Here is a 26,768-nt window from a genome sequence, read left to right as displayed (position 1 = left end):
GGCAGGAGGAAAAGAAAACTACGGATGAGAAAGTTCATGGATCTAGTGGAGGAGGACATGAAGAGGGTTGCTGTGACAGAGGAGAATGCTAGGGGCAGGGTGAGATGGAGGCAGATGATCCACTCTGGCAACCCCCAAGAAGAACAGGCTCAAAGAAGAAGCCAGCATCACTCCAGGCTTCTACCAAAGTGTTACGCAGCCCCTCGTCGGGGATCTGGAGTAGATTTCCCTGCGTCGATACACTAGCGCTCAGCTCGCATTTTGTCCATCTAGACTACGTGTTCACAGAATAAATTCCCAATTCTGCTGGCAAAACACAGCGTCAGGGAGATGAGGTGGCCGAGAGGTTAAGGCGATGGACTGCTAATCCATTGTGCTCTGCACGCGTGGGTTCGAATCCCATCCTCGTCGAGCCCTCTTTCTACTTAATGCATGTTGTGAGATTGGCTGCCAAAGTAGGCATGATGCAATGCCTCAGTACTTCCTGTAGTACACCATGTGGTCTTGTTGCACAGGTCACGTTAAAGAGAATGGTCTGCTAATAAAATGGCCAAAAGATACTTTGTTTCCAGAATAGTCAGTGCTCCAAATGAACGCATGTGGCTTCCTTTGGCAAATGTTTATTTGCACGTCTCCTCTGAGTACCTTTCAGGTACTGTCAGGTTAACGCTGGCTTTAAACCTCATCAGTGTTTGTCCATCTGAGGTGATTGTCTCCCCTCTTACCTTCACAATACTGGCCAATGGCAGCAAAGAGTCACGCAGCAATGCCCCCAGTCCAGTCTGACATCTTTTTTCTCCAGAAGCAGCTGAAAGGTGCTTCCACAAACAGTGACACGCTCCCAGCATAATGTGTAGGGCCCAGACTAGAGTTGGTCATTAATGTCTCGTATGCCCAGTGATTCTACCACAGGGTCTTGTTGTAGTTGGCATGCCCAGAAAACCATGAAGGCGAGGTGTCCTTTTTAGAGCCCCCAGAGTTAAAGGTCCATATGTCACGATGAAGCTACAATCCCCAACCGACAAAGGGGAATTAGCTCAAATGGGAGAGCGCTCGCTTTGCATGCGAGAGGTAGCGGGATCGATGCCCGCATTCTCCAGGGACCTTTTCCACATCCAAGAGCAGCCCTCCAGCATACTCTGTAGCCAACCCATTGGTTTTGTCCCATTATGTCTATGACTTTACTCATTATACTCACTTTTCAAGGCTTTGTGTCATCACTCCGGGGAAGCATTGAAAGGAAAAGGCAGGGAAAGAAAAAGTAGTGTTGTCGTGTAAATAGGAATGCTAGGGGTGCTACACCAATGGCAAAGGAAAAGCCTCATAGTGAGTTCAATGTGAGCCTTGACACTAAGCATGGAGAAAGGGACTTGTACCAATTGGTAAGGCAGAGAGATGAAGCTGGAAACAGCAGTTTACAGTCATTAAGGGTGGAAATGGTAATGTGCTAACAAGGGAAGGAGTACTTTGAAGGGAAGATGTGGGTGGAGACCAAATAAAGGGGTGATTTGTGACACCGGGATAGCAGCAGGTGTGAAAGGCAAGCTTTACAGGACGGTGGTGAGAACTGCTCTGATGTATTGTTTTATGACTGTGGCACGGAGGAAAAGATAAGAGGCCGAGATGGAGTTGTCAGAGTTGAAGATGGTAAGTTTTTTATGTTGGGACTGTCCAGGATGGAAAAAGATTAGAATTGATTATGTCAGAGGGACAGCTGGGGTCGAGCGGTTTGGAGACAAAGTTAGACCGGTAAGGCTGCGGTGGTTTGGAAATGTGCAGAGGAGGAATATAAGATATACTGGGAAAAGGGTGTAAAATATGGAGCTGCTAGGCAGGAGGAAAAGAAAACTACGGATGAGAAAGTTCATGGATCTAGTGGAGGAGGACATGAAGAGGGTTGCTGTGACAGAGGAGAATGCTAGGGGCAGGGTGAGATGGAGGCAGATGATCCACTCTGGCAACCCCCAAGAAGAACAGGCTCAAAGAAGAAGCCAGCATCACTCCAGGCTTCTACCAAAGTGTTACGCAGCCCCTCGTCGGGGATCTGGAGTAGATTTCCCTGCGTCGATACACTAGCGCTCAGCTCGCATTTTGTCCATCTAGACTACGTGTTCACAGAATAAATTCCCAATTCTGCTGGCAAAGCACAGCGTCAGGGAGATGAGGTGGCCGAGAGGTTAAGGCGATGGACTGCTAATCCATTGTGCTCTGCACGCGTGGGTTCGAATCCCATCCTCGTCGAGCCCTCTTTCTACTTAATGCATGTTGTGAGATTGGCTGCCAAAGTAGGCATGATACAATGCCTCAGCTCTTCTTTGGCTCAGTACTTCCTATAGTACACCATGTGGTCTTGTTGCACAGGTCACGTTAAAGAGAATGGTCTGCTAATACAATGGCCAAAAGATACTTTGTTTCCAGAATAGTCAGTGCTCCAAATGAACGCATGTGGCTTCCTTTGGCAAATGTTTATTTGCACGTCTCCTCTGAGTACCTTTCAGGTACTGTCAGGTTAACGCTGGCTTTAAACCTCATCAGTGTTTGTCCATCTGAGGTGATTGTCTCCCCTCTTACCTTCACAATACTGGCCAATGGCAGCAAAGAGTCACGCAGCAATGCCCCCAGTCCAGTCTGACATCTTTTTTCTCCAGAAGCAGCTGAAAGGTGCTTCCACAAACAGTGACACGCTCCCAGCATAATGTGTAGGGCCCAGACTAGAGTTTGTCATTAATGTCTCGTATGCCCAGTTATTCTACCACAGGGTCTTGTTGTAGTTGGCATGCCCAGAAAACCATGAAGGCGAGGTGTCCTTTTTAGAGCCTCCAGAGTTAAAGGTCCATATGTCACGATGAAGCTACAGTCCCCAACCGACAAAGGGGAATTAGCTCAAATGGGAGAGCGCTCGCTTAGCATGCGAGAGGTAGCGGGATCGATGCCCGCATTCTCCAGGGACCTTTTCCACATCCAAGAGCAGCCCTCCAGCATACTCTGTAGCCAATCCATTGGTTTTGTCCCATTATGTCTATGACTTTACTCATTATACTCACTTTTCAAGGCTTTGTGTCATCACTCCGGGGAAGCATTGAAAGGAAAAGGCAGGGAAAGAAAAAGTAGTGTTGTCGTGTAAATAAGAATGCTAGGGGTGCTAGACCAAAGGAAAAGCCTCATAGTGAGTTCAATGTGAGCCTTGACACTAAGCATGGAGAAAGGGACTTGTACCAATTGGTAAGGCAGAGAGATGAAGCTGGAAACAGCAGTTTAAAGTCATTAAGGGTGGAAATGGTAATGTGCTAACAAGGGAAGGAGTACTTTGAAGGGAAGATGTGGGTGGAGACCAAAGAAAGGGGTGATTTGTGACACCGGGATAGCAGCAGGTGTGAAAGGCGAGCTTTACAGGACGGTGGTGAGAACTGCTCTGATGTATTGTTTTATGACTGTGGCACGGAGGAAAAGATAAGAGGCCGAGATGGAGTTGTCAGAGTTGAAGATGGTAAGTTTTTTATGTTGGGACTGTCCAGGATGGAAAAAGATTAGAATTGATTATGTCAGAGGGACAGCTGGGGTCGAGCGGTTTGGAGACAAAGTTAGACCGGTAAGGCTGCGGTGGTTTGGAAATGTGCAGAGGAGGAATATAAGATATACTGGGAAAAGGGTGTAAAATATGGAGCTGCTAGGCAGGAGGAAAAGAAAACTACGGATGAGAAAGTTCATGGATCTAGTGGAGGAGGACATGAAGAGGGTTGCTGTGACAGAGGCGAATGCTAGGGGCAGGGTGAGATGGAGGCAGATGATCCACTCTGGCAACCCCCAAGAAGAACAGGCTCAAAGAAGAAGCCAGCATCACTCCAGGCTTCTACCAAAGTGTTACGCAGCCCCTCGTCGGGGATCTGGAGTAGATTTCCCTGCGTCGATACACTAGCGCTCAGCTCGCATTTTGTCCATCTAGACTACGTGTTCACAGAATAAATTCCCAATTCTGCTGGCAAAGCACAGCGTCAGGGAGATGAGGTGGCCGAGAGGTTAAGGCGATGGACTGCTAATCCATTGTGCTCTGCACGCGTGGGTTCGAATCCCATCCTCGTCGAGCCCTCTTTCTACTTAATGCATGTTGTGAGATTGGCTGCCAAAGTAGGCATGATGCAATGCCTCAGCTCTTCTTTGGCTCAGTACTTCCTATAGTACACCATGTGGTCTTGTTGCACAGGTCACGTTAAAGAGAATGGTCTGCTAATACAATGGCCAAAAGATACTTTGTTTCCAGAATAGTCAGTCCTCCAAATGAACGCATGTGGCTTCCTTTGGCAAATGTTTATTTGCACGTCTCCTCTGAGTACCTTTCAGGTACTGTCAGGTTAACGCTGGCTTTAAACCTCATCAGTGTTTGTCCATCTGAGGTGATTGTCTCCCCTCTTACCTTCACAATACTGGCCAATGGCAGCAAAGAGTCACGCAGCAATGCCCCCAGTCCAGTCTGACATCTTTTTTCTCCAGAAGCAGCTGAAAGGTGCTTCCACAAACAGTGACACGCTCCCAGCATAATGTGTAGGGCCCAGACTAGAGTTTGTCATTAATGTCTCGTATGCACAGTGATTCTACCACAGGGTCTTGTTGTAGTTGGCATGCCCAGAAAACCATGAAGGCGAGGTGTCCTTTTTAGAGCCTCCAGAGTTAAAGGTCCATATGTCACGATGAAGCTACAGTTCCCAACCGACAAAGGGGAATTAGCTCAAATGGGAGAGCGCTCGCTTAGCATGCGAGAGGTAGCGGGATCGATGCCCGCATTCTCCAGGGACCTTTTCCACATCCAAGAGCAGCCCTCCAGCATACTCTGTAGCCAATCCATTGGTTTTGTCCCATTATGTCTATGACTTTACTCATTATACTCACTTTTCAAGGCTTTGTGTCATCACTCCGGGGAAGCATTGAAAGGAAAAGGCAGGGAAAGAAAAAGTAGTGTTGTCGTGTAAATAAGAATGCTAGGGGTGCTAGACCAATGGCAAAGGAAAAGCCTCATAGCGAGTTCAATGTGAGCCTTGACACTAAGCATGGAGAAAGGGACTTGTACCAATTGGTAAGGCAGAGAGATGAAGCTGGAAACAGCAGTTTTAAGTCATTAAGGGTGGAAATGGTAATGTGCTAACAAGGGAAGGAGTACTTTGAAGGGAAGATGTGGGTGGAGACCAAATAAAGGGGTGATTTGTGACACCGGGATAGCAGCAGGTGTGAAAGGCGAGCTTTACAGGACGGTGGTGAGAACTGCTCTGATGTATTGTTTTATGACTGTGGCACGGAGGAAAAGATAAGAGGCCGAGATGGAGTTGTCAGAGTTGAAGATGGTAAGTTTTTTATGTTGGGACTGTCCAGGATGGAAAAAGATTAGAATTGATTATGTCAGAGGGACAGCTGGGGTCGAGCGGTTTGGAGACAAAGTTAGACCGGTAAGGCTGCGGTGGTTTGGAAATGTGCAGAGGAGGAATATAAGATATACTGGGAAAAGGGTGTAAAATATGGAGCTGCTAGGCAGGAGGAAAAGAAAACTACGGATGAGAAAGTTCATGGATCTAGTGGAGGAGGACATGAAGAGGGTTGCTGTGACAGAGGAGAATGCTAGGGGCAGGGTGAGATGGAGGCAGATGATCCACTCTGGCAACCCCCAAGAAGAACAGGCTCAAAGAAGAAGCCAGCATCACTCCAGGCTTCTACCAAAGTGTTACGCAGCCCCTCGTCGGGGATCTGGAGTAGATTTCCCTGCGTCGATACACTACCCAGATAGCAAGGAAACATTGAAACAATGTTGAGTCAATATCAGGCCACGTCATTGAAGCAACGTTGAAGTGTGACATTGACCCAACATCACTCTTGCACCCATTTTTAACGTTGAAACAACGTCAGGTTTTGATGTTGAATCAATGTTGAAACCTGACATTGATTCGACGTTATATTTTCTAACACTGTTGACATTGAAACAATGTCAGATTCTGATATTGAAACACTGTTGAGATATGGTATTGATTTTCCACCTCTTTCGCACAGTTGCTTTTTATTGAAAAAAAACAAAAAACCAAAAAAGGTCAATAGACATGTATCATTTGCAAAATACTTTATTAAAAGACAAAGTTTCCTATTTACATTTCTATGTTTCACGTCACTTTTTATTATTTACTCCGGGATGGGGATGGATGATGTGCTTCCTGCGCGCCACCCGTACGATCTGGAGCATATCTGAGCCATTTCTGGACTGCTTGAGCAAAGACCAACTCAGACATAGAGTTCGCCCCTACCTGCTGCGCCAGGCCATCTAGGACAAAAAATAGACACACACACAAAAAAAGGGAATTAGAGCACATGAATAAGCTCTTGTTAATTGTCTTCAGCAGGGAGAAAGTATGTAAACTCCTAGGCTGATAAACATGAAAGTCACCAGGCGGAAATCAGCAAACTGCCGCATTTGATTCCCAAAGAGCTATAAGCTGAAAATGCGATATGTCTTAGCATGGTGTGCCGTGTATCCTTTAAAAAAAAAAAAGAAAACATGGGTCCTCGGGCTGTACAAAGTGTACAACCCGAGGACAAAACAAGCCGAAGACCAAAGACTCCATCTCCAGATTAACCGGACATGAAAGACTTGTTATTAAGAAAGACAAAGTAATATAGCAAAAAACAGACATAGGAAATGTGAAACGCACCCAGCACATCAATTGATCCCTTTATTGTTCACTTTAGGCTCATAAAACTACAATAAATGTTAAAACTTACCAAATATGCATCTGCATGGCGCTGTCTCTTTAAATGCCCTTTTTTGCTTTGTCTGGTCCTTGTTTTTTTTCCCCTGTCCAGTTGAGTACAGAGGCCAGCTCCTTTGTAATGGCATAAACCATTACACGGCGGACTCGCACCTCCAGTGTGGTCCAGCAGCACCAATCAACGCAAAGCGTCTCACCTATAGACACATTTTAAGAGATGGAATTAGCGAGTCTCATGTCTTAAATGTGTATGCAAGTGCTTGTGTGTTTACTTCATGTAATTGATGATAGAAACATGTCATTTGGTTTTCCCTAAAGCCTGATTTTCAAGTCATACAAAGAATAAACCAAAGTATTGGCAGTGCAATGTATTTCTATTCCCTTTTGTTGGATATTCATTTGTTAGTTCTTGTAACTGCTAAAAGTGTTTACTAGTTTTTGCCTGTCACATATATTTGTTATACCATGTAAACTGTGAAATTCCAAGATTTTCAAACTTGCCTTGTAATAGTGGCCTCACAGAGTCTCTGGAATCTACAGAAAAAAAAAATCACAACAAGATGACATTCAGGAGTATAAACTGGTGTTTTGAAGATAAGAGTACAATGACATTGTGATGCAGCTTTAAAGCTTTTTTAAAAGCATACCATCTATAGGGAAGACAGACTCTGCATGCTGGCGAGATCGCAAAGCTGTGTCGGTTTGTGCCGGAGTGGCGAAAGGTGCCGGAAGCTGGGTGGGGCATTATGATGGTTGCTATCAGTGGGCTGGGGGGCAGACTGCGGAGTGATGAGGGCTGTTTAGAAAAAGATAATTTTTTAAGTATTTAAGAATACAGACAACTTGTCAAAAAAGTTTCCTCGTGTCAGACACAGATATGTACACAGACACTAGACAGTATTTTATTACCTGGTATTTTCACTCGAGGGGCCTGGGGAAACCGTTTTTTTGTAGGCTGCTCATCCTCTGAGTCCGTATATGTGTACAGGGGATTTGGTCTAAAGAAAATAAATTAAAAACGGTCTTAAGTAATTGTAAATATGCTTTTGGCATATTGTTTCCTAAAGTTAGTTTGATTTCTAACAACACACACAGGAAACAGAGACGTGCAAGAAGGTACAGCATACAATGAATTTTTGAAGTGCACAAGTGTACACGGCTTTGCATTTTTAAAAAGTTTACAAACTTCCACTTTTTGGACTATATTATGTGGCGATATTGCAGTATGCAAGCACCACAGATATGTATAAAAGACAAGATCATAAATTCTTAACAATCAAAGATATGTTTGTGAATATAAAGGTTTTACTTGTGCTTTCTTTTAAGACTGGTCTGGGTTTCTTCTTCGGACTGAAGGTCAGACGTATCACAGCGTTCACGTGGATATCTCTGAAGACTGCGTTCTGCTTCGTGAAATGTGCCTGGAAATACAAACACAATGTACGGCCAGACATACATTACGTGTGGACAAAAGGTGCAAACGCATAGAAAAATCAGCGGTTTCAAAAATACGCTGGTACGTGTGGACGTAGCCTTATTCATTATTCAAGGCACAAACGGAAAGTCATGTACGCGTGCAACGTAAAGTTAGGTGAGCGTGCAACGTACAGTCACGCATGCTGCGTGAGCATTCAAACTGAGTCTAAAGTTTTCGTGTGCGCATTGAAGCGAGTGCTCTCCAATCATCAAAAGTAACAAAGTCATTGAACACGTTTATACAGTTAACTTTACGTTTATCAATCATATATCACAGATTTAGAATTTTTTGTAGTACTAAGCAACTACAGAGCGAAAGTCTGGGTCAAGCGCCGAGGCGACGGCAAGAACAAAGGAAACCTCGAAGCGTTAAAGCTAGCTTTGTAAGGGAATATAACGAAGAAATTATGAAACGAAAATGTTTTCTTTGTTGATATACTTTGTTCGCAGTGCAATTTATTTGTTGCCGGATTGTAAGAAGTAGACACAATTTAAATAACAGTAAAAAAAAAACTCGTTAATGTACAACATTAACAAGTTTTTTTTTACTGTTATTCAAATGCAAACATGGAAATACCGAGTAGGAAAAAAAATCATTCATTCTTACCTTATACTAATCGTGGTGCAGGCCAGTGCAGTGCATGAACTGATGCCTTCTCCGGTCAATTCCGCTGAGAGTAAATTAAATGTCCCGCTCTACTGTAGAAGACAATGAATACCGGGGGAGGGGGGGGGGGGTGTACCAATGTGAGAGGGGTGCTGCGGAATAGTCCAAGTGATCGCTGCTTTAATTTCCCGGTCAACTATACATAAATTGCACGTAGACACGATTTTTTAAAGCTGGTGAACTAGACCAAGTCATTGATAACAAATGAACAATAAATCTACTTTCTCTGGTACTTTATACCCGATCAGTTGCAATGCAATTTAATGCTCAACTACAAATCGATGGTTTTTGATGGTGACCGGAGCCGAATGATCGTCAACTATAAATAGACGTTTTCTCGATGTTGTTGTTGTCACCTGGTCGACTATAAATAGATCAAATATCAATGACAAAAAAACAACGGTGAATCAACATCGTTACAACGTCTCTATAGTAAGACCGTCGGTTTACCACAGTATTTCAACGTTGTTACAACATTGGCATTTCAACCCCGACCATATACGACGGTTCGGATGAAAAATCAACATAGATTCAATGTCGTCTTGCTACCTGGGTAGCGCTCAGCTCGCATTTTGTCCATCTAGACTACGTGTTCACAGAATAAATTCCCAATTCTGCTGGCAAAGCACAGCGTCAGGGAGATGAGGTGGCCGAGAGGTTAAGGCGATGGACTGCTAATCCATTGTGCTCTGCACGCGTGGGTTCGAATCCCATCCTCGTCGAGCCCTCTTTCTACTTAATGCATGTTGTGAGATTGGCTGCCAAAGTAGGCATGATGCAATGCCTTGGCTCAGTACTTCCTATAGTACACCATGTGGTCTTGTTGCACAGGTCACGTTAAAGAGAATGGTCTGCTAATACAATGGCCAAAAGATACTTTGTTTCCAGAATAGTCAGTGCTCCAAATGAACGCATGTGGCTTCCTTTGGCAAATGTTTATTTGCACGTCTCCTCTGAGTACCTTTCAGGTACTGTCAGGTTAACGCTGGCTTTAAACCTCATCAGTGTTTGTCCATCTGAGGTGATTGTCTCCCCTCTTACCTTCACAATACTGGCCAATGGCAGCAAAGAGTCACGCAGCAATGCCCCCAGTCCAGTCTGACATCTTTTTTCTCCAGAAGCAGCTGAAAGGTGCTTCCACAAACAGTGACACGCTCCCAGCATAATGTGTAGGGCCCAGACTAGAGTTGGTCATTAATGTCTCGTATGCACAGTGATTCTACCACAGGGTCTTGTTGTAGTTGGCATGCCCAGAAAACCATGAAGGCGAGGTGTCCTTTTTAGAGCCTCCAGAGTTAAAGGTCCATATGTCACGATGAAGCTACAGTCCCCAACCGACAAAGGGGAATTAGCTCAAATGGGAGAGCGCTCGCTTAGCATGCGAGAGGTAGCGGGATCGATGCCCGCATTCTCCAGGGACCTTTTCCACATCCAAAAGCAGCCCTCCAGCATACTCTGTAGCCAATCCATTGGTTTTGTCCCATTATGTCTATGACTTTACTCATTATACTCACTTTTCAAGGCTTTGTGTCATCACTCCGGGGAAGCATTGAAAGGAAAAGGCAGGGAAAGAAAAAGTAGTGTTGTCGTGTAAATAAGAATGCTAGGGGTGCTAGACCAATGGCAAAGGAAAAGCCTCATAGTGAGTTCAATGCGAGCCTTGACACTAAGCATGGAGAAAGGGACTTGTACCAATTGGTAAGGCAGAGAGATGAAGCTGGAAACAGCAGTTTAAAGTCATTAAGGGTGGAAATGGTAATGTGCTAACAAGGGAAGGAGTACTTTGAAGGGAAGATGTGGGTGGAGACCAAATAAAGGGGTGATTTGTGACACCGGGATAGCAGCAGGTGTGAAAGGCGAGCTTTACAGGACGGTGGTGAGAACTGCTCTGATGTATTGTTTTATGACTGTGGCACGGAGGAAAAGATAAGAGGCCGAGATGGAGTTGTCAGAGTTGAAGATGGTAAGTTTTTTATGTTGGGACTGTCCAGGATGGAAAAAGATTAGAATTGATTATGTCAGAGGGACAGCTGGGGTCGAGCGGTTTGGAGACAAAGTTAGACCGGTAAGGCTGCGGTGGTTTGGAAATGTGCAGAGGAGGAATATAAGATATACTGGGAAAAGGGTGTAAAATATGGAGCTGCTAGGCAGGAGGAAAAGAAAACTACGGATGAGAAAGTTCATGGATCTAGTGGAGGAGGACATGAAGAGGGTTGCTGTGACAGAGGAGAATGCTAGGGGCAGGGTGAGATGGAGGCAGATGATCCACTCTGGCAACCCCCAAGAAGAACAGGCTCAAAGAAGAAGCCAGCATCACTCCAGGCTTCTACCAAAGTGTTACGCAGCCCCTCATCGGGGATCTGGAGTAGATTTCCCTGCGTCGATACACTAGCGCTCAGCTCGCATTTTGTCCATCTAGACTACGTGTTCACAGAATAAATTCCCAATTCTGCTGGCAAAACACAGCGTCAGGGAGATGAGGTGGCCGAGAGGTTAAGGCGATGGACTGCTAATCTATTGTGCTCTGCACGCGTGGGTTCGAATCCCATCCTCGTCGAGCCCTCTTTCTACTTAATGCATGTTGTGAGATTGGCTGCCAAAGTAGGCATGATGCAATGCCACAGCTCTTCTTTGGCTCAGTACTTCCTATAGTACACCATGTGGTCTTGTTGCACAGGTCACGTTAAAGAGAATGGTCTGCTAATACAATGGCCAAAAGATACTTTGTTTCCAGAATAGTCAGTGCTCCAAATGAACGCATGTGGCTTCCTTTGGCAAATGTTTATTTGCACGTCTCCTCTGAGTACCTTTCAGGTACTGTCAGGTTAACGCTGGCTTTAAACCTCATCAGTGTTTGTCCATCTGAGGTGATTGTCTCCCCTCTTACCTTCACAATACTGGCCAATGGCAGCAAAGAGTCACGCAGCAATGCCCCCAGTCCAGTCTGACATCTTTTTTCTCCAGAAGCAGCTGAAAGGTGCTTCCACAAACAGTGACACGCTCCCAGCATAATGTGTAGGGCCCAGACTAGAGTTGGTCATTAATGTCTCGTATGCACAGTGATTCTACCACAGGGTCTTGTTGTAGTTGGCATGCCCAGAAAACCATGAAGGCGAGGTGTCCTTTTTAGAGCGTCCAGAGTTAAAGGTCCATATGTCACGATGAAGCTACAGTCCCCAACCGACAAAGGGGAATTAGCTCAAATGGGAGAGCGCTTACTTTGCATGCGAGAGGTAGCGGGATCGATGCCCGCATTCTCCAGGGACCTTTTCCACATCCAAGAGCAGCCCTCCAGCATACTCTGTAGCCAATCCATTGGTTTTGTCCCATTATGTCTATGACTTTACTCATTATACTCACTTTTCAAGGCTTTGTGTCATCACTCCGGGGAAGCATTGAAAGGAAAAGGCAGGGAAAGAAAAAGTAGTGTTGTCGTGTAAATAAGAATGCTAGGGGTGCTAGACCAATGGCAAAGGAAAAGCCTCATAGCGAGTTCAATGTGAGCCTTGACACTAAGCATGGAGAAAGGGACTTGTACCAATTGGTAAGGCAGAGAGATGAAGCTGGAAACAGCAGTTTAAAGTCATTAAGGGTGGAAATGGTAATGTGCTAACAAGGGAAGGAGTACTTTGAAGGGAAGATGTGGGTGGAGACCAAAGAAAGGGGTGATTTGTGACACCGGGATAGCAGCAGGTGTGAAAGGCGAGCTTTACAGGACGGTGGTGAGAACTGCTCTGATGTATTGTTTTATGACTGTGGCACGGAGGAAAAGATAAGAGGCCGAGATGGAGTTGTCAGAGTTGAAGATGGTAAGTTTTTTATGTTGGGACTGTCCAGGATGGAAAAAGATTAGAATTGATTATGTCAGAGGGACAGCTGGGGTCGAGCGGTTTGGAGACAAAGTTAGACCGGTAAGGCTGCGGTGGTTTGGAAATGTGCAGAGGAGGAATATAAGATATACTGGGAAAAGGGTGTAAAATATGGAGCTGCTAGGCAGGAGGAAAAGAAAACTACGGATGAGAAAGTTCATGGATCTAGTGGAGGAGGACATGAAGAGGGTTGCTGTGACAGAGGAGAATGCTAGGGGCAGGGTGAGATGGAGGCAGATGATCCACTCTGGCAACCCCCAAGAAGAACAGGCTCAAAGAAGAAGCCAGCATCACTCCAGGCTTCTACCAAAGTGTTACGCAGCCCCTCGTCGGGGATCTGGAGTAGATTTCCCTGCGTCGATACACTAGCGCTCAGCTCGCATTTTGTCCATCTAGACTACGTGTTCACAGAATAAATTCCCAATTCTGCTGGCAAAACACAGCGTCCGGGAGATGAGGTGGCCGAGAGGTTAAGGCGATGGACTGCTAATCCATTGTGCTCTGCACGCGTGGGTTCGAATCCCATCCTCGTCGAGCCCTCTTTCTACTTAATGCATGTTGTGAGATTGGCTGCCAAAGTAGGCATGATGCAATTCCTCAGCTTTTCTTTGGCTCAGTACTTCCTATAGTACACCATGTGGTCTTGTTGCACAGGTCACGTTAAAGAGAATGGTCTGCTAATACAATGGCCAAAAGATACTTTGTTTCCAGAATAGTCAGTGCTCCAAATGAACGCATGTGGCTTCCTTTGGCAAATGTTTATTTGCACATCTCCTCTGAGTACCTTTCAGGTACTGTCAGGTTAACGCTGGCTTTAAACCTCATCAGTGTTTGTCCATCTGAGGTGATCGTCTCCCCTCTTACCTTCACAATACTGGCCAATGGCAGCAAAGAGTCACGCAGCAATGCCCCCAGTCCAGTCTGACATCTTTTTTCTCCAGAAGCAGCTGAAAGGTGCTTCCACAAACAGTGACACGCTCCCAGCATAATGTGTAGGGCCCAGACTAGAGTTGGTCATTAATGTCTCGTATGCACAGTGATTCTACCACAGGGTCTTGTTGTAGTTGGCATGCCCAGAAAACCATGAAGGCGAGGTGTCCTTTTTAGAGCCTCCAGAGTTAAAGGTCCATATGTCACGATGAAGCTACAGTCCCCAACCGACAAAGGGGAATTAGCTCAAATGGGAGAGCGCTCGCTTAGCATGCGAGAGGTAGCGGGATCGATGCCCGTATTCTCCAGGGACCTTTTCCACATCCAAGAGCAGCCCTCCAGCATACTCTGTAGCCAATTCATTGTTTTTGTCCCATTATGTCTATGACTTTACTCATTATACTCACTTTTCAAGGCTTTGTGTCATCACTCCGGGGAAGCATTGAAAGGAAAAGGCAGGGAAAGAAAAAGTAGTGTTGTCGTGTAAATAAGAATGCTAGGGGTGCTAGACCAATGGCAAAGGAAAACCCTCATAGTGAGTTCAATGTGAGCCTTGACACTAAGCATGGAGAAAGGGACTTGTACCAATTGGTAAGGCAGAGAGATGAAGCTGGAAACAGCAGTTTAAAGTCATTAAGGGTGGAAATGGTAATGTGCTAACAAGGGAAGGAGTACTTTGAAGGGAAGATGTGGGTGGAGACCAAATAAAGGGGTGATTTGTGACACCGGGATAGCAGCAGGTGTGAAAGGCGAGCTTTACAGGACGGTGGTGAGAACTGCTCTGATGTATTGTTTTATGACTGTGGCACGGAGGAAAAGATAAGAGGCCGAGATGGAGTTGTCAGAGTTGAAGATGGTAAGTTTTTTATGTTGGGACTGTAATATTTAAAGAAATTAGTTTACTGCTGAACTGTATATAACCATCATCCTTAACATTACATTAATTATCATTTCATCAAAGTGTTTATTGAAGCTGCTGGCATTATGTTATAAGTTATATTATAGGGGTTATCATAATCAAGTATTAACATGTTTATCACAGGTGCAGTTATAACTACTTTAAAATGATTGAGTTAATATATATATATCATAACTCAGAGCCTGAGTATATTGTTACAGTAAAATAGTAGCTGAGCAAAGGCCTGAATGTATTCAGCTTCTTGTGGTATTTGAGTTTGCTTAGTTACAGGTGACGAAAGGATGTCCAGTCCATGGGGACCTCAAAGGCCTGAGATCTTCACCATATTTGGATGGATGGGGAACTTCTGTGTCTGCAGTTATCTCTTAAAATACATGGATGTTTTGTACATGCAAATTATGTGCTTGTAAACGCAAGAAGGGGCATTACAATACCCTGATGTTATAAAAGCAATCTAGAGTGTATTTTGGGTAGAGATGTACAACTGATGTTTTGCAGTTTACACCTCTCCACGCTGCGTGCATTCATTAAAATCAATTGTTTGACCGACCTCTTCTGGACCATCATTGTTTTACTCTCGTCCTCAATTTCGAACCCGTAACATTTGGTGCATTGGCCGAGGGTTGAGAGAGGGAGAAAGTTGGAGATTGAGACCGAGAGGGTCCGAGGTGCTCAAACAGGCAGACACGAGTCAGTGGTCGAAGTGAGGGGACATAAGCCGGCTTATTCAAAGGTAAGGCACTACCTGTTGAATTATTTCCAAACAGTGCTGAATTGGTTCTGACAAAATTGAAAGTCTACTCACTGAAAATTACTGGTAAAGGTCTGTTTTGATTTTGGTGAAAATCTCATGAGAATTGAAGTTGAAGTAATGATAATGTAAGGTTAAGTGACAGTACTGATTAAAGGAAAAGCAGTTGGACTGCTACAAGGATTTAAATGCAGTTGGACTGCTGAGCAAAGAGAATTTAAAGTAGTTGGACTACTGAATAGGAATAGGTAAAGTAACGGAAATAGGAAAAGGACAAGTTACAGTAGTTGGACTACTGAATTTAGGATTATAGGTAATTTGGAATCTGTATATGGTCATGCAGTTATAATTGAATATTAAGCTGGGCTTGGACATCGATATAGTAGGTTTTGTGGTCTCATAGGATGTCTTTAAAAAAAACATAATTAAATTTATGTAGAACGGAACTGTGGGATGTTCTAAGAAGCGCATTTCTCGGAGGTGACGCTCCAAATTTCCTGGGGACGCTTGGGATTTTCCTTTGGAAGGGATAGTCCGATTGGCGATCGTGGAGAACTTGGGAACCTCCAAAATAGCTAGTGGTTGGACCACTTTACCGTTTGGAACGGTACTTGCGCTTTTTTGGGTAGCAAAGGTTGGACCTTGGGCGTTGGACGCTTTTAAATTGACTTAGGGACTTTAGCAATTAGACCAGACACAGGTTGGACCTGATACTGGGTTATTGACAATAAAAAACTTGGAGTTTGTCCCTTGGAGGGTTAACTTAAAATTTTGTCTAAATTCTGTAGGTTATGCACTTTAAGGCCTTGTAAATATTATTTCTTTTATCAGACGTCTCTGTGTTATAATTTCTACTTATAATTTCTATGTTTGTATATACACTCTGTCTGCCACGGGCACTGCAGCAGGCTGGTTATTTTGAGAGTGTGTCTGTGTCTATGTAAATGAGATGCCTGTGACTTATTTAGAGTGACATTTCCTGTTTACTAATGAGTGGCTAATGACTGACTGCAGAGCCTGGGTTAAGGACGACTTGAATTGGTGTTTTAAGGGAAGAATTGCTTTTATTTCTACTTTGTTGGCATTACGGTTGTTAAATACGAGGACTACTTTATGATACATGTAGAATTGGAGTATGGGTTTTGCTTTACACGTCCTTGAACGACGTAATACTTGTTGAAAGTAATAGGATTTGTGTTTTATTGACTCTTTGTAATCACACCGTGTTTTTTGACTAACATTTTATAACAGTTTGTGTAAATACACATGTTGGATTCAGGGTATTGTGTAGTTGAATATACATGGACAGGGGATGTTTATGATGTAACCTGTCGATGTCAAGCGGTGCTTTCAGATGCTCATTATGGCTTTTTAGTAACTGCAGTAATAAGGCGATGAGAAGAAGAATTATTAGATTTTGCATGTAGTAGTATTGTTATATTTCGGGCCCTGGAATTATACTGTAGGCAGGATAGAAATCTAAATCCCACTGACGCTGATTGAAAACACATAAGTATATGCACTTAGTACACCCACTCAAGAAATGATTGTGTGACTGATGCTGCAAAACTGACCTAAAGAATGGTGATGTGTGTGGAGAAGTGTTAGTTGTCCTGATGTGTGAAAGAGCGCTATTAAAATGTGTGTGAGTGAAATGAAGGCATATTGCTTTTAAATAAAGATTTAGTAGAATTACTGATTATTTGTAGACTGTGAAATCAAAAAAAAAAGTCTCTGCAGAAGCTGTAGAAACAGGAAACCGTGTGTGTGTCTGGGACAGGAAATGCATGCCCATAAAAGGGAAGCTCACGGTGACAAGTGTGCACCCAGAGTCGAGAGAGAGAGTTAACTGTGGGCAGATGAAGCAAAAGGGAGGTTTTAAGATAAACAATGAATATGTTACTAATTATATGCTTTAGTGTGTTAATACAGGTGAACGTCTCTAAACCTGGAACCCTTGAGCACAGCAGCAAAAGCATAGATTAACACAATTGGGAAAAACAGGCCACTCTTTGGCTTAAAATTATAGCTTCACCTGGCACTTTGTCCTTGACTCTGAGAAGAAGCTCAAAGGCCAGCTAATCTCCTGATGAAGACCAACAGAACATCGTGGATGAAAAGCAGACAAAAGGAACCGAACTATTAACACTGACGACGCCAGCAGCAGCATGTATGCAACATGTACTGTGAATTACAGGCTGGGCAGTTGAACAGTGGGATAAAGAACTGTGGAAAAGCATTGGGCACTGAGTTTCATGTTTGCCATGCTTGAAAGAGAAGACTGAAAGATGGCTGGAGAAGAACAAGACAGTAAATGAAAATAAGATTGACTGACGACTCCAGAAGCAGAATGGAGGAAACCCCATGATGAAATATGCAGGGGGAACTGGAGGCTGGTCAAGAACAGTGTCAAATGACTGGGGGGCACTGAGGCGAAGGAACTGAATGTGGTATTTTGCCAGACTGGAACTTAACGTAAAAGAAGAAGACGGAAAGATCAAGACAGAGAAGAAACAGACTGTGTTTGCTTTGAAGGCCGAACAGGACAGTGGGAAGAGAGGGACCAAGGTCAGGTGAACCAGGACAAGTTTGACTGTGAGCATATAGGATATGATTGGGTTGAAGTTGAACGCTGGACTCTTGAGGTTTTAGGGAGGTCCACCACATCACAACAAAGAGGTAAACAATACAAAAGGTAAAGATAATCAAAATAACTGACAATTATATTAATAAGTAGAAAACACACATATACAAACTGTTACAGGTGAGATTATTTTCGAAACGAATCAGAAGTGAGATAGTTTGAATGTAGAGCTCAGTGAAAAGATGCATAAATTAAATATGAATACATGAAAATGCAATGAATACATAAGGATGCAATGAAGAAGCAGCTTACACTCATGCAATGAAGAAACTGCTTACACTTAATTAAGATGATCACCTGGCATGCAATGAAGAAAACAGCTTACACTGCATTTACATGACAACATAACGCAAGGAAGAACACGCTTACATACATGACATAATTGGTATTTTTGACTAGAAAAAGAGAAATGGGTGGTTTAGTGGGTCGTTTAGGCACCCGTGATAATAATGCAAATGTCTTAGTTTGTTATTTTTAGGAGCAAAGCAGACCCGGACCAACTCTCAAGATCCAGCAGTTGGAAGAAAATTGTAGGTTAACGCCAATGGATATGTTAAGGCAAGTCTCTGGTTGAATTGTTCACAGAATCATGTGTCCATGAACCTGGAAAACAGGCCCTAGCTCCTGGCTGAAGATTAGGAGTGCTTATTTAAGGTGGGAAATTAAAATAGAGGGTTAGTAATTCGGGGAAAGAAAAAACTGACTGCTTAACTGGAGAATTGGGAAGGAGTTTGAAAGACTGTGAAGCCATATATGCAAAATAGCAAACATAAGCATATGCAATGAAGATCTGCTTGCTGCTTGTATGAGTGAGAGAATGGTGTGAATGGTTAATAAAATTGATGGAAAGATTTAAAAAGATGGAAAAAACACAAGAAAAGTATTAAAGCAGTTTTAAAAGGGTGACTTAGGAGCGCTGTTGCACTGATTGATAAAAACAAGTGATTAGTATAGAAAGAAAATGAAAATAATTGAATAATGTGATAAGGTTTAAACATGTATTTATCTTGTGACTGAGTATGAAAATTAGTTGGAGAGCTAATGTGAGTGATGACAGAGGAGCTTGCTGTGTGTGTGTGATTGAGGCCTTGAGGAAAGGAAGCAATGTAGACAGTTGAGAGGTGTAAAGTTGATTAAGAGGTTTATAAATTAGTGTTGACACATTGTTATAACGTGTTTATATCTTAGGTTGAATGTGAGTTTGGTAAAGTGCTTAAAGGGGGATATTGTGTACGAAACGGTGTAGCTTTTTACGTTTTGGGTGTGTTCTATGGCTGAAATTTAAGATTGTTGAAGATTTTGGAGGTTGTTGTTTTATTTTTAAAGAGGGAGTTTTAATAAACATGGACATGTTTAAGGGGTTTTGTAACAGTGCACTTATAAAGAAAAAACCTGTCAGGTGATTTTGTTTTGTACTTTGATGAGCTAATACTCAGCTCTCTTTTTTCTCATTTTTGTTCTAAGCAGGCCTGCAAAAGACAACAATGAATAACGGCGCCGACAATAGTCTCAGGAAAACAAAAAGTAAGGTGACCTTTTCCGAATTACAATGGGTCAGATTGTGGGTCCCTGTCTAAGAGGATTGCAGCGAGCCAATCCAGTCTAAAAGTATAAAGAACTATTTTCTTAAGTAACGAGTAAAAAGAAAATAAATGATTATATAAATAAACTGAGTTTGCTGAAGGTGGTAAATCTGATTATTTGTGCGGAAGTCTACCAACACCCGATGTTAATGCGTGTGAGTGAATGTGTGGGTGAATGGACGGACCAGGCAGACCATAGGTTGGACCGACTGGACACTGACAAAAGACTGGACTAAGGTTGGACACATGACTGATAATTGTTATGTTTTAAGTTTTGTTTTATAACACAGGTTGGATCATAAGTGGAGAAAGTGAGTATAAAAGGTGATGTTCTGGTTAACACACAGGCTTTTGTTTATAGGACGTTTCAAGGATGCAGGCTGTGGATGGAGCCAAGAAGGGATTTTGACATGATGATTAATTTGATTTCATTCCTTAAACACAGGTTTGAAGGCCCGGAGCATCTATACCTAATATGATATGATTAACTCTTCTTTTAATTCCCTAACCTGAGTGAAGGATTTTGAGTTTGTAACACATGAGATGTGTCACAAAAAGGGGGGTCTTAATATATGTGATTAGCTACATGAAATGTGCTCTTTTAGGGTTACTAAGCAAATGTCTACGTGACCTTTACCTAACAACCTTTGTGATGATAAACTTGTTTACCGACTTGCTCTCTTGTAGAACATACAGACTTAGGAAAGGGGAACCTCAGCTCTGAGTTTTGAGAATAACTCTGTTAAGTTGACAGGAAACACGTCGGAACAGCCATATAGGGCAAATGTATTAGAGCTTGTAATTAAATGTGGGACTTGAAAAGAGGAAGCAAATTTGGTACAGGACGTGCTTGAGATGATCAGATGAGAGAAGGAGAAGGTCAGGAATAGTTTAAAGTAAGATTGAGAAATTAAATGGGGTAAAAGGGGGTGTAGCTTCAGGGCAGTTCACAGCCCGGCGTAAACGCAAGGTGCTGTCACACAGCTTAAGTTATTTGGTTGATTTATTTTATGACAAAATAATAAGGAAATATTAAAAATATACAACACGTTGAGAAGATCTCTTTTGTTATATTTTAGTGTTTAACATGAAAGATGCCTCTCTGGAGCTTCTCTCCTGATGCTACCCCACCAAAAGACGCTTATCCATAGAGACCATGTCAGCTCCCAAACAGACAACAACAAACCAAGACTAGCAATAAACAATCTAAACATAAATAATAACAAATAAAGAACAATACAGAATAAAATTTGAATGGAGGAATAGAATAGTGAAATGTGGATTATTAAATATTAAGTATTTCTCTTCAAAAGTCTCTGTTAGCTGACGCCAAGCGGTCGCAGCAGATGGCTGCCCGTACCTGAGCATGGTTCTGCTGGAGGTTTCTTCCTGTTAAAAGGGAGTTTTTTCCTTCACACTGTTGCCAAAGTGCTGGCTCAATAGGGGGTCACAAGATTGGTGGGGTTTTCTCTGTATATATGAAGCACCTTGAGGCAATTTTTGTTGTGATTTGGCGCTATATAAATAAAATTAAATGGGAATGTATTGAAGTAAACTTAAATGTCATAAACTAGGAATTAGTTCATTTCTCAGGGGAGAAATGAAAAAACGGGGACTGGTGTTAGGAATAAAAGCTATATTTTTAATATGAACCTGCCCATTATCTTGTTTTATGTACTTTAATAATGAAGGCTGGCTTGTAGAGCAAGGCCACCTTTTACTCACAAACAAGTGCTCAGCCAGACTGAAAAAACAGGAAGCTTTAGTGCACAAGGCATATTAATAGATATAGACACAAAAAGAGGAACTCCCCATATAAACAACGTTCAAAACTGTGTGAAGTATAAAGTACCGAAATAACACTATATAAGTCACAGCTGATGATTCTAATGTTAGAGAGCTCTTGCAACTGGCGTCTGAGCTGTGCAGAGGTCGCTCTTAAGACAGGTACTTATGTAGGTTAACATAAGGTTGAGTCCAACAGAAGCAAGGCACCCTAAATGTGCACAGCATGCAGCAGGGGTTGCCAAAATAATATAGGAAACAGCACATGTAGGGAGAGAATACTCACTAAAAGTTCTGACTAACATAGTGTGGTGGCTTATGTGAACTTGCAGGCGTTCACTATGACATCATTAGCACAACAGAGACTGAGTAAAGTTTTAGATGCTCGAAATCTGACACTTACACATGAAGGAATCAATATGGCAGATGTAATGGGATTAGGAGGACCTAATTACTGTACTAAGAAAGCAGAACTTGAAGGGAAAGTCAGGGAAGATTTAAAAACAGGACCTGTTGGGATTGGGGATTTAGAGATTTTTATTGCTATCATATAATCTGCCTTATGATGACTGCATTAATAACATGTTGTATAGTATTATTTTAATAGTATTGAATATGTTTGTGATAACAGTGATGTCTCTATTTACAGGTTGAGTTAATTTCAGACACAAAGCATAACTGTGCTTGTTTAGAGTTCATGTTCCATCCAAAAGGGTCTTAAGCTTCACTGGCGAGAGTGTCCAGGTGATACATGTTGAGGGAAGATGAGAACATAGCAGGTTAATTGCATGCACGCTTACAAACACACATGATTTAAATATAGGCCAGGCCGAAGGCCTGGACTTTATGTAGCTTTTAAATTTACAGCTCCTAACTGGCAGGAATGGCGTGGAGTGTAATAAATGAATGCAAAACATGCTTACAGACACAATCATGAAATGGATTTGTTTTACAGGGTAAAGGTGGAACACATGTTGCTTTGTTTCTGCTTAGCCACTACTGAGTCGGGTGAAACAAAATGTTGTAGATAATGGAAACTTGTCTAACTGGCATTAACAGTAACTTTTGCATGTTATGTATATGCTTGAGGCCAAAAGAGGCGTAAATCCTGATAGAAAACTTTGAAGTGTGCTTTTTAGCGGAGATTTAGGCTGACATAGGGATGGTGTATATTTTACCCGGGGTGTTTTTAATAGAACTAAAAGCGTTGCTCACACACATAAAGAGTATTGAGATTAGGTAAAGTTAATATAGTGGATAGAGCCCAGAACATGATATTGTCAACCAACTTTGAATAATTAAAGGAACATTAGATGAACAAAGTAGGTTAGTGAGGTGTAGCAGAGAAAGGCTGTTTGTTTTTTATCCCTTACAGGAGAAGATTTCCACAAGAGAGGGACCCAGAAAAGGAGCAGAGACCATTTAAGAATGAAGTGTTTTGAAGTGGGAGCTGGTGTTTTATTACTGGACCACCTAGAGGACATGAGGTGGTTGTCTGATTTGCTGAGTCAGAGCACGGCTAGAGAGGGTCAGAGCGAAGGCAGTGGACCTGGGAATGGTGGTTTCGGGGCCCATGATACCATTAATGGATGTAGAGGTGACAGAGTGGGTCGAGGAGTGACCCAAGGAAATGGTGTGGTGATGTCTCTGGAGAGACATCAAGAGAGGGAATTGTAATATTTAAAGAAATTAGTTTACTGCTGAACTGTATATAACCATCATCCTTAACATTACATTAATTATCATTTCATCAAAGTGTTTATTGAAGCTGCTGGCATTATGTTATAAGTTATATTATAGGGGTTATCATAATCAAGTATTAACATGTTTATCACAGGTGCAGTTATAACTACTTTAAAATGATTGAGTTAATATATATATATCATAACTCAGAGCCTGAGTATATTGTTACAGTAAAATAGTAGCTGAGCAAAGGCCTGAATGTATTCAGCTTCTTGTGGTATTTGAGTTTGCTTAGTTACAGGTGACGAAAGGATCTCCAGTCCATGGGGACCTCAAAGGCCTGAGATCTTCACCATATTTGGATGGATGGGGAACTTCTGTGTCTGCAGTTATCTCTTAAAATACATGGATGTTTTGTACATGCAAATTATGTGCTTGTAAACGCAAGAAGGGGCATTACAATACCCTGATGTTATAAAAGCAATCTAGAGTGTATTTTGGGTAGAGATGTACAACTGATGTTTTGCAGTTTACACCTCTCCACGCTGCGTGCATTCATTAAAATCAATTGTTTGACCGACCTCTTCTGGACCATCATTGTTTTACTCTCGTCCTCAATTTCGAACCCGTAACAGGACTGTCCAGGATGGAAAAAGATTAGAATTGATTATGTCAGAGGGACAGCTGGGGTCGAGCGGTTTGGAGACAAAGTTAGACCGGTAAGGCTGCGGTGGTTTGGAAATGTGCAGAGGAGGAATATAAGATATACTGGGAAAAGGGTGTAAAATATGGAGCTGCTAGGCAGGAGGAAAAGAAAACTACGGATGAGAAAGTTCATGGATCTAGTGGAGGAGGACATGAAGAGGGTTGCTGTGACAGAGGAGAATGCTAGGGGCAGGGTGAGATGGAGGCAGATGATCCACTCTGGCAACCCCCAAGAAGAACAGGCTCAAAGAAGAAGCCAGCATCACTCCAGGCTTCTACCAAAGTGTTACGCAGCCCCTCGTCGGGGATCTGGAGTAGATTTCCCTGCGTCGATACACTAGCGCTCAGCTCGCATTTTGTCCATCTAGACTACGTGTTCACAGAATAAATTCCCAATTCTGCTGGCAAAACACAGCGTCAGGGAGATGAGGTGGCCGAGAGGTTAAGGCGATGGACTGCTAATCCATTGTGCTCTGCACGCGTGGGTTCGAATCCCATCCTCGTCGAGCCCTCTTTCTACTTAATGCATGTTGTGAGATTGGCTGCCAAAGTAGGCATGATGCAATGCCTCAGCTCTCCTTTGGCTCAGTACTTCCTATAGTACACCATGTGGTCTTGTTGCACAGGTCACGTTAAAGAGAATGGTCTGCTAATACAATGGCCAAAAGATACTTTGTTTCCAGAATAGTCAGTGCTCCAAATGAACACATGTGGCTTCCTTTGGCAAATGTTTATTTGCACATCTCCTCTGAGTACCTTTCAGGTACTGTCAGGTTAACGCTGGCTTTAAACCTCATCAGTGTTTGTCCATCTGAGGTGATTGTCTCCCCTCTTACCTTCACAATACTGGCCAATGGCAGCAAAGAGTCACGCAGCAATGCCCCCAGTCCAGTCTGACATCTTTTTTCTCCAGAAGCAGCTGAAAGGTGCTTCCACAAACAGTGACACGCTCCCAGCATAATGTGTAGGGCCCAGACTAGAGTTGGTCATTAATGTCTCGTATGCACAGTGATTCTACCACAGGGTCTTGTTGTAGTTGGCATGCCCAGAAAACCATGAAGGCGAGGTGTCCTTTTTAGAGCCTCCAGAGTTAAAGGTCCATATGTCACGATGAAGCTACAGTCCCCAACCGACAAAGGGGAATTAGCTCAAATGGGAGAGCGCTCGCTTAGCATGCGAGAGGTAGCGGGATCGATGCCCGCATTCTCCAGGGACCTTTTCCACATCCAAGAGCAGCCCTCCAGCATACTCTGTAGCCAATCCATTGGTTTTGTCCCATTATGTCTATGACTTTACTCATTATACTCACTTTTCAAGGCTTTGTGTCATCACTCCGGGGAAGCATTGAAAGGAAAAGGCAGGGAAAGAAAAAGTAGTGTTGTCGTGTATATAAGAATGCTAGGGGTGCTAGACCAATGGCAAAGGAAAACCCTCATAGTGAGTTCAATGTGAGCCTTGACACTAAGCATGGAGAAAGGGACTTGTACCAATTGGTAAGGCAGAGAGATGAAGCTGGAAACAGCAGTTTAAAGTCATTAAGGGTGGAAATGGTAATGTGCTAACAAGGGAAGGAGTACTTTGAAGGGAAGATGTGGGTGGAGACCAAATAAAGGGGTGATTTGTGACACCGGGATAGCAGCAGGTGTGAAAGGCGAGCTTTACAGGACGGTGGTGAGAACTGCTCTGATGTATTGTTTTATGACTGTGGCACGGAGGAAAAGATAAGAGGCCGAGATGGAGTTGTCAGAGTTGAAGATGGTAAGTTTTTTATGTTGGGACTGTCCAGGATGGAAAAAGATTAGAATTGATTATGTCAGAGGGACAGCTGGGGTCGAGCGGTTTGGAGACAAAGTTAGACCGGTAAGGCTGCGGTGGTTTGGAAATGTGCAGAGGAGGAATATAAGATATACTGGGAAAAGGGTGTAAAATATGGAGCTGCTAGGCAGGAGGAAAAGAAAACTACGGATGAGAAAGTTCATGGATCTAGTGGAGGAGGACATGAAGAGGGTTGCTGTGACAGAGGAGAATGCTAGGGGCAGGGTGAGATGGAGGCAGATGATCCACTCTGGCAACCCCCAAGAAGAACAGGCTCAAAGAAGAAGCCAGCATCACTCCAGGCTTCTACCAAAGTGTTACGCAGCCCCTCGTCGGGGATCTGGAGTAGATTTCCCTGCGTCGATACACTAGCGCTCAGCTCGCATTTTGTCCATCTAGACTACGTGTTCACAGAATAAATTCCCAATTCTGCTGGCAAAACACAGCGTCAGGGAGATGAGGTGGCCGAGAGGTTAAGGCGATGGACTGCTAATCCATTGTGCTCTGCACGCGTGGGTTCGAATCCCATCCTCGTCGAGCCCTCTTTCTACTTAATGCATGTTGTGAGATTGGCTGCCAAAGTAGGCATGATGCAATGGCTCAGTACTTCCTATAGTACACCATGTGGTCTTGTTGCACAGGTCACGTTAAAGAGAATGGTCTGCTAATACAATGGCCAAAAGATACTTTGTTTCCAGAATAGTCAGTGCTCCAAATGAACGCATGTGGCTTCCTTTGGCCAATGTTTATTTGCACGTCTCCTCTGAGTACCTTTCAGGTACTGTCAGGTTAACGCTGGCTTTAAACCTCATCAGTGTTTGTCCATCTGAGGTGATTGTCTCCCCTCTTACCTTCACAATACTGGCCAATGGCAGCAAAGAGTCACGCAGCAATGCCCCCAGTCCAGTCTGACATCTTTTTTCTCCAGAAGCAGCTGAAAGGTGCTTCCACAAACAGTGACACGCTCCCAGCATAATGTGTAGGGCCCAGACTAGAGTTGGTCATTAATGTCTCGTATGCACAGTGATTCTACCACAGGGTCTTGTTGTAGTTGGCATGCCCAGAAAACCATGAAGGCGAGGTGTCCTTTTTAGAGCATCCAGAGTTAAAGGTCCATATGTCACGATGAAGCTACAGTCCCCAACCGACAAAGGGGAATTAGCTCAAATGGGAGAGCGCTCGCTTAGCATGCGAGAGGTAG

At 43.3% G+C, this 26,768-nt stretch overlaps 1 long non-coding RNA gene and 8 other non-coding genes across 9 annotated transcripts; 8 read left to right on the top strand and 1 right to left on the bottom strand.

Moving 5' to 3' along the window:
• The first annotated feature begins 329 nt into the window (after positions 1-329).
• On the top strand, positions 330-411 carry trnas-gcu (transfer RNA serine (anticodon GCU)). The gene has a single exon. It is a non-coding gene; the product is annotated as a tRNA-Ser (tRNA).
• A 1,748-nt stretch (positions 412-2,159) lies between these two features.
• trnas-gcu (transfer RNA serine (anticodon GCU)) lies at positions 2,160-2,241 on the top strand. Its single transcript has one exon. It is a non-coding gene; the product is annotated as a tRNA-Ser (tRNA).
• Positions 2,242-3,999: 1,758 nt separating this feature from the next.
• Positions 4,000-4,081, top strand: trnas-gcu (transfer RNA serine (anticodon GCU)). The gene has a single exon. It is a non-coding gene; the product is annotated as a tRNA-Ser (tRNA).
• A 2,695-nt stretch (positions 4,082-6,776) lies between these two features.
• Positions 6,777-7,441, bottom strand: LOC135932547 (uncharacterized). The gene is made up of 3 exons (XR_010573549.1): positions 7,388-7,441; positions 7,242-7,274; positions 6,777-6,937 (listed from the first exon to the last, which is right to left on the bottom strand). It is a non-coding gene; the product is annotated as an uncharacterized LOC135932547 (long non-coding RNA).
• Positions 7,442-9,523: 2,082 nt separating this feature from the next.
• trnas-gcu (transfer RNA serine (anticodon GCU)) lies at positions 9,524-9,605 on the top strand. Its single transcript has one exon. It is a non-coding gene; the product is annotated as a tRNA-Ser (tRNA).
• A 1,753-nt stretch (positions 9,606-11,358) lies between these two features.
• Positions 11,359-11,440, top strand: trnas-gcu (transfer RNA serine (anticodon GCU)). Its single transcript has one exon. It is a non-coding gene; the product is annotated as a tRNA-Ser (tRNA).
• Positions 11,441-13,204: 1,764 nt separating this feature from the next.
• Positions 13,205-13,286, top strand: trnas-gcu (transfer RNA serine (anticodon GCU)). Its single transcript has one exon. It is a non-coding gene; the product is annotated as a tRNA-Ser (tRNA).
• A 10,890-nt stretch (positions 13,287-24,176) lies between these two features.
• Positions 24,177-24,258, top strand: trnas-gcu (transfer RNA serine (anticodon GCU)). The gene has a single exon. It is a non-coding gene; the product is annotated as a tRNA-Ser (tRNA).
• A 1,764-nt stretch (positions 24,259-26,022) lies between these two features.
• On the top strand, positions 26,023-26,104 carry trnas-gcu (transfer RNA serine (anticodon GCU)). Its single transcript has one exon. It is a non-coding gene; the product is annotated as a tRNA-Ser (tRNA).
• Positions 26,105-26,768: the final 664 nt, after the last annotated feature.

Source organism: Pelmatolapia mariae, linkage group LG3_W, assembly GCF_036321145.2.
Source record: "Pelmatolapia mariae isolate MD_Pm_ZW linkage group LG3_W, Pm_UMD_F_2, whole genome shotgun sequence".
NCBI classification, from domain to species: domain Eukaryota; kingdom Metazoa; phylum Chordata; class Actinopteri; order Cichliformes; family Cichlidae; genus Pelmatolapia; species Pelmatolapia mariae.
The sequence above is the reverse complement of the archived record's forward strand: the minus strand, read 5'-3'. Positions and strand labels throughout refer to the sequence as shown.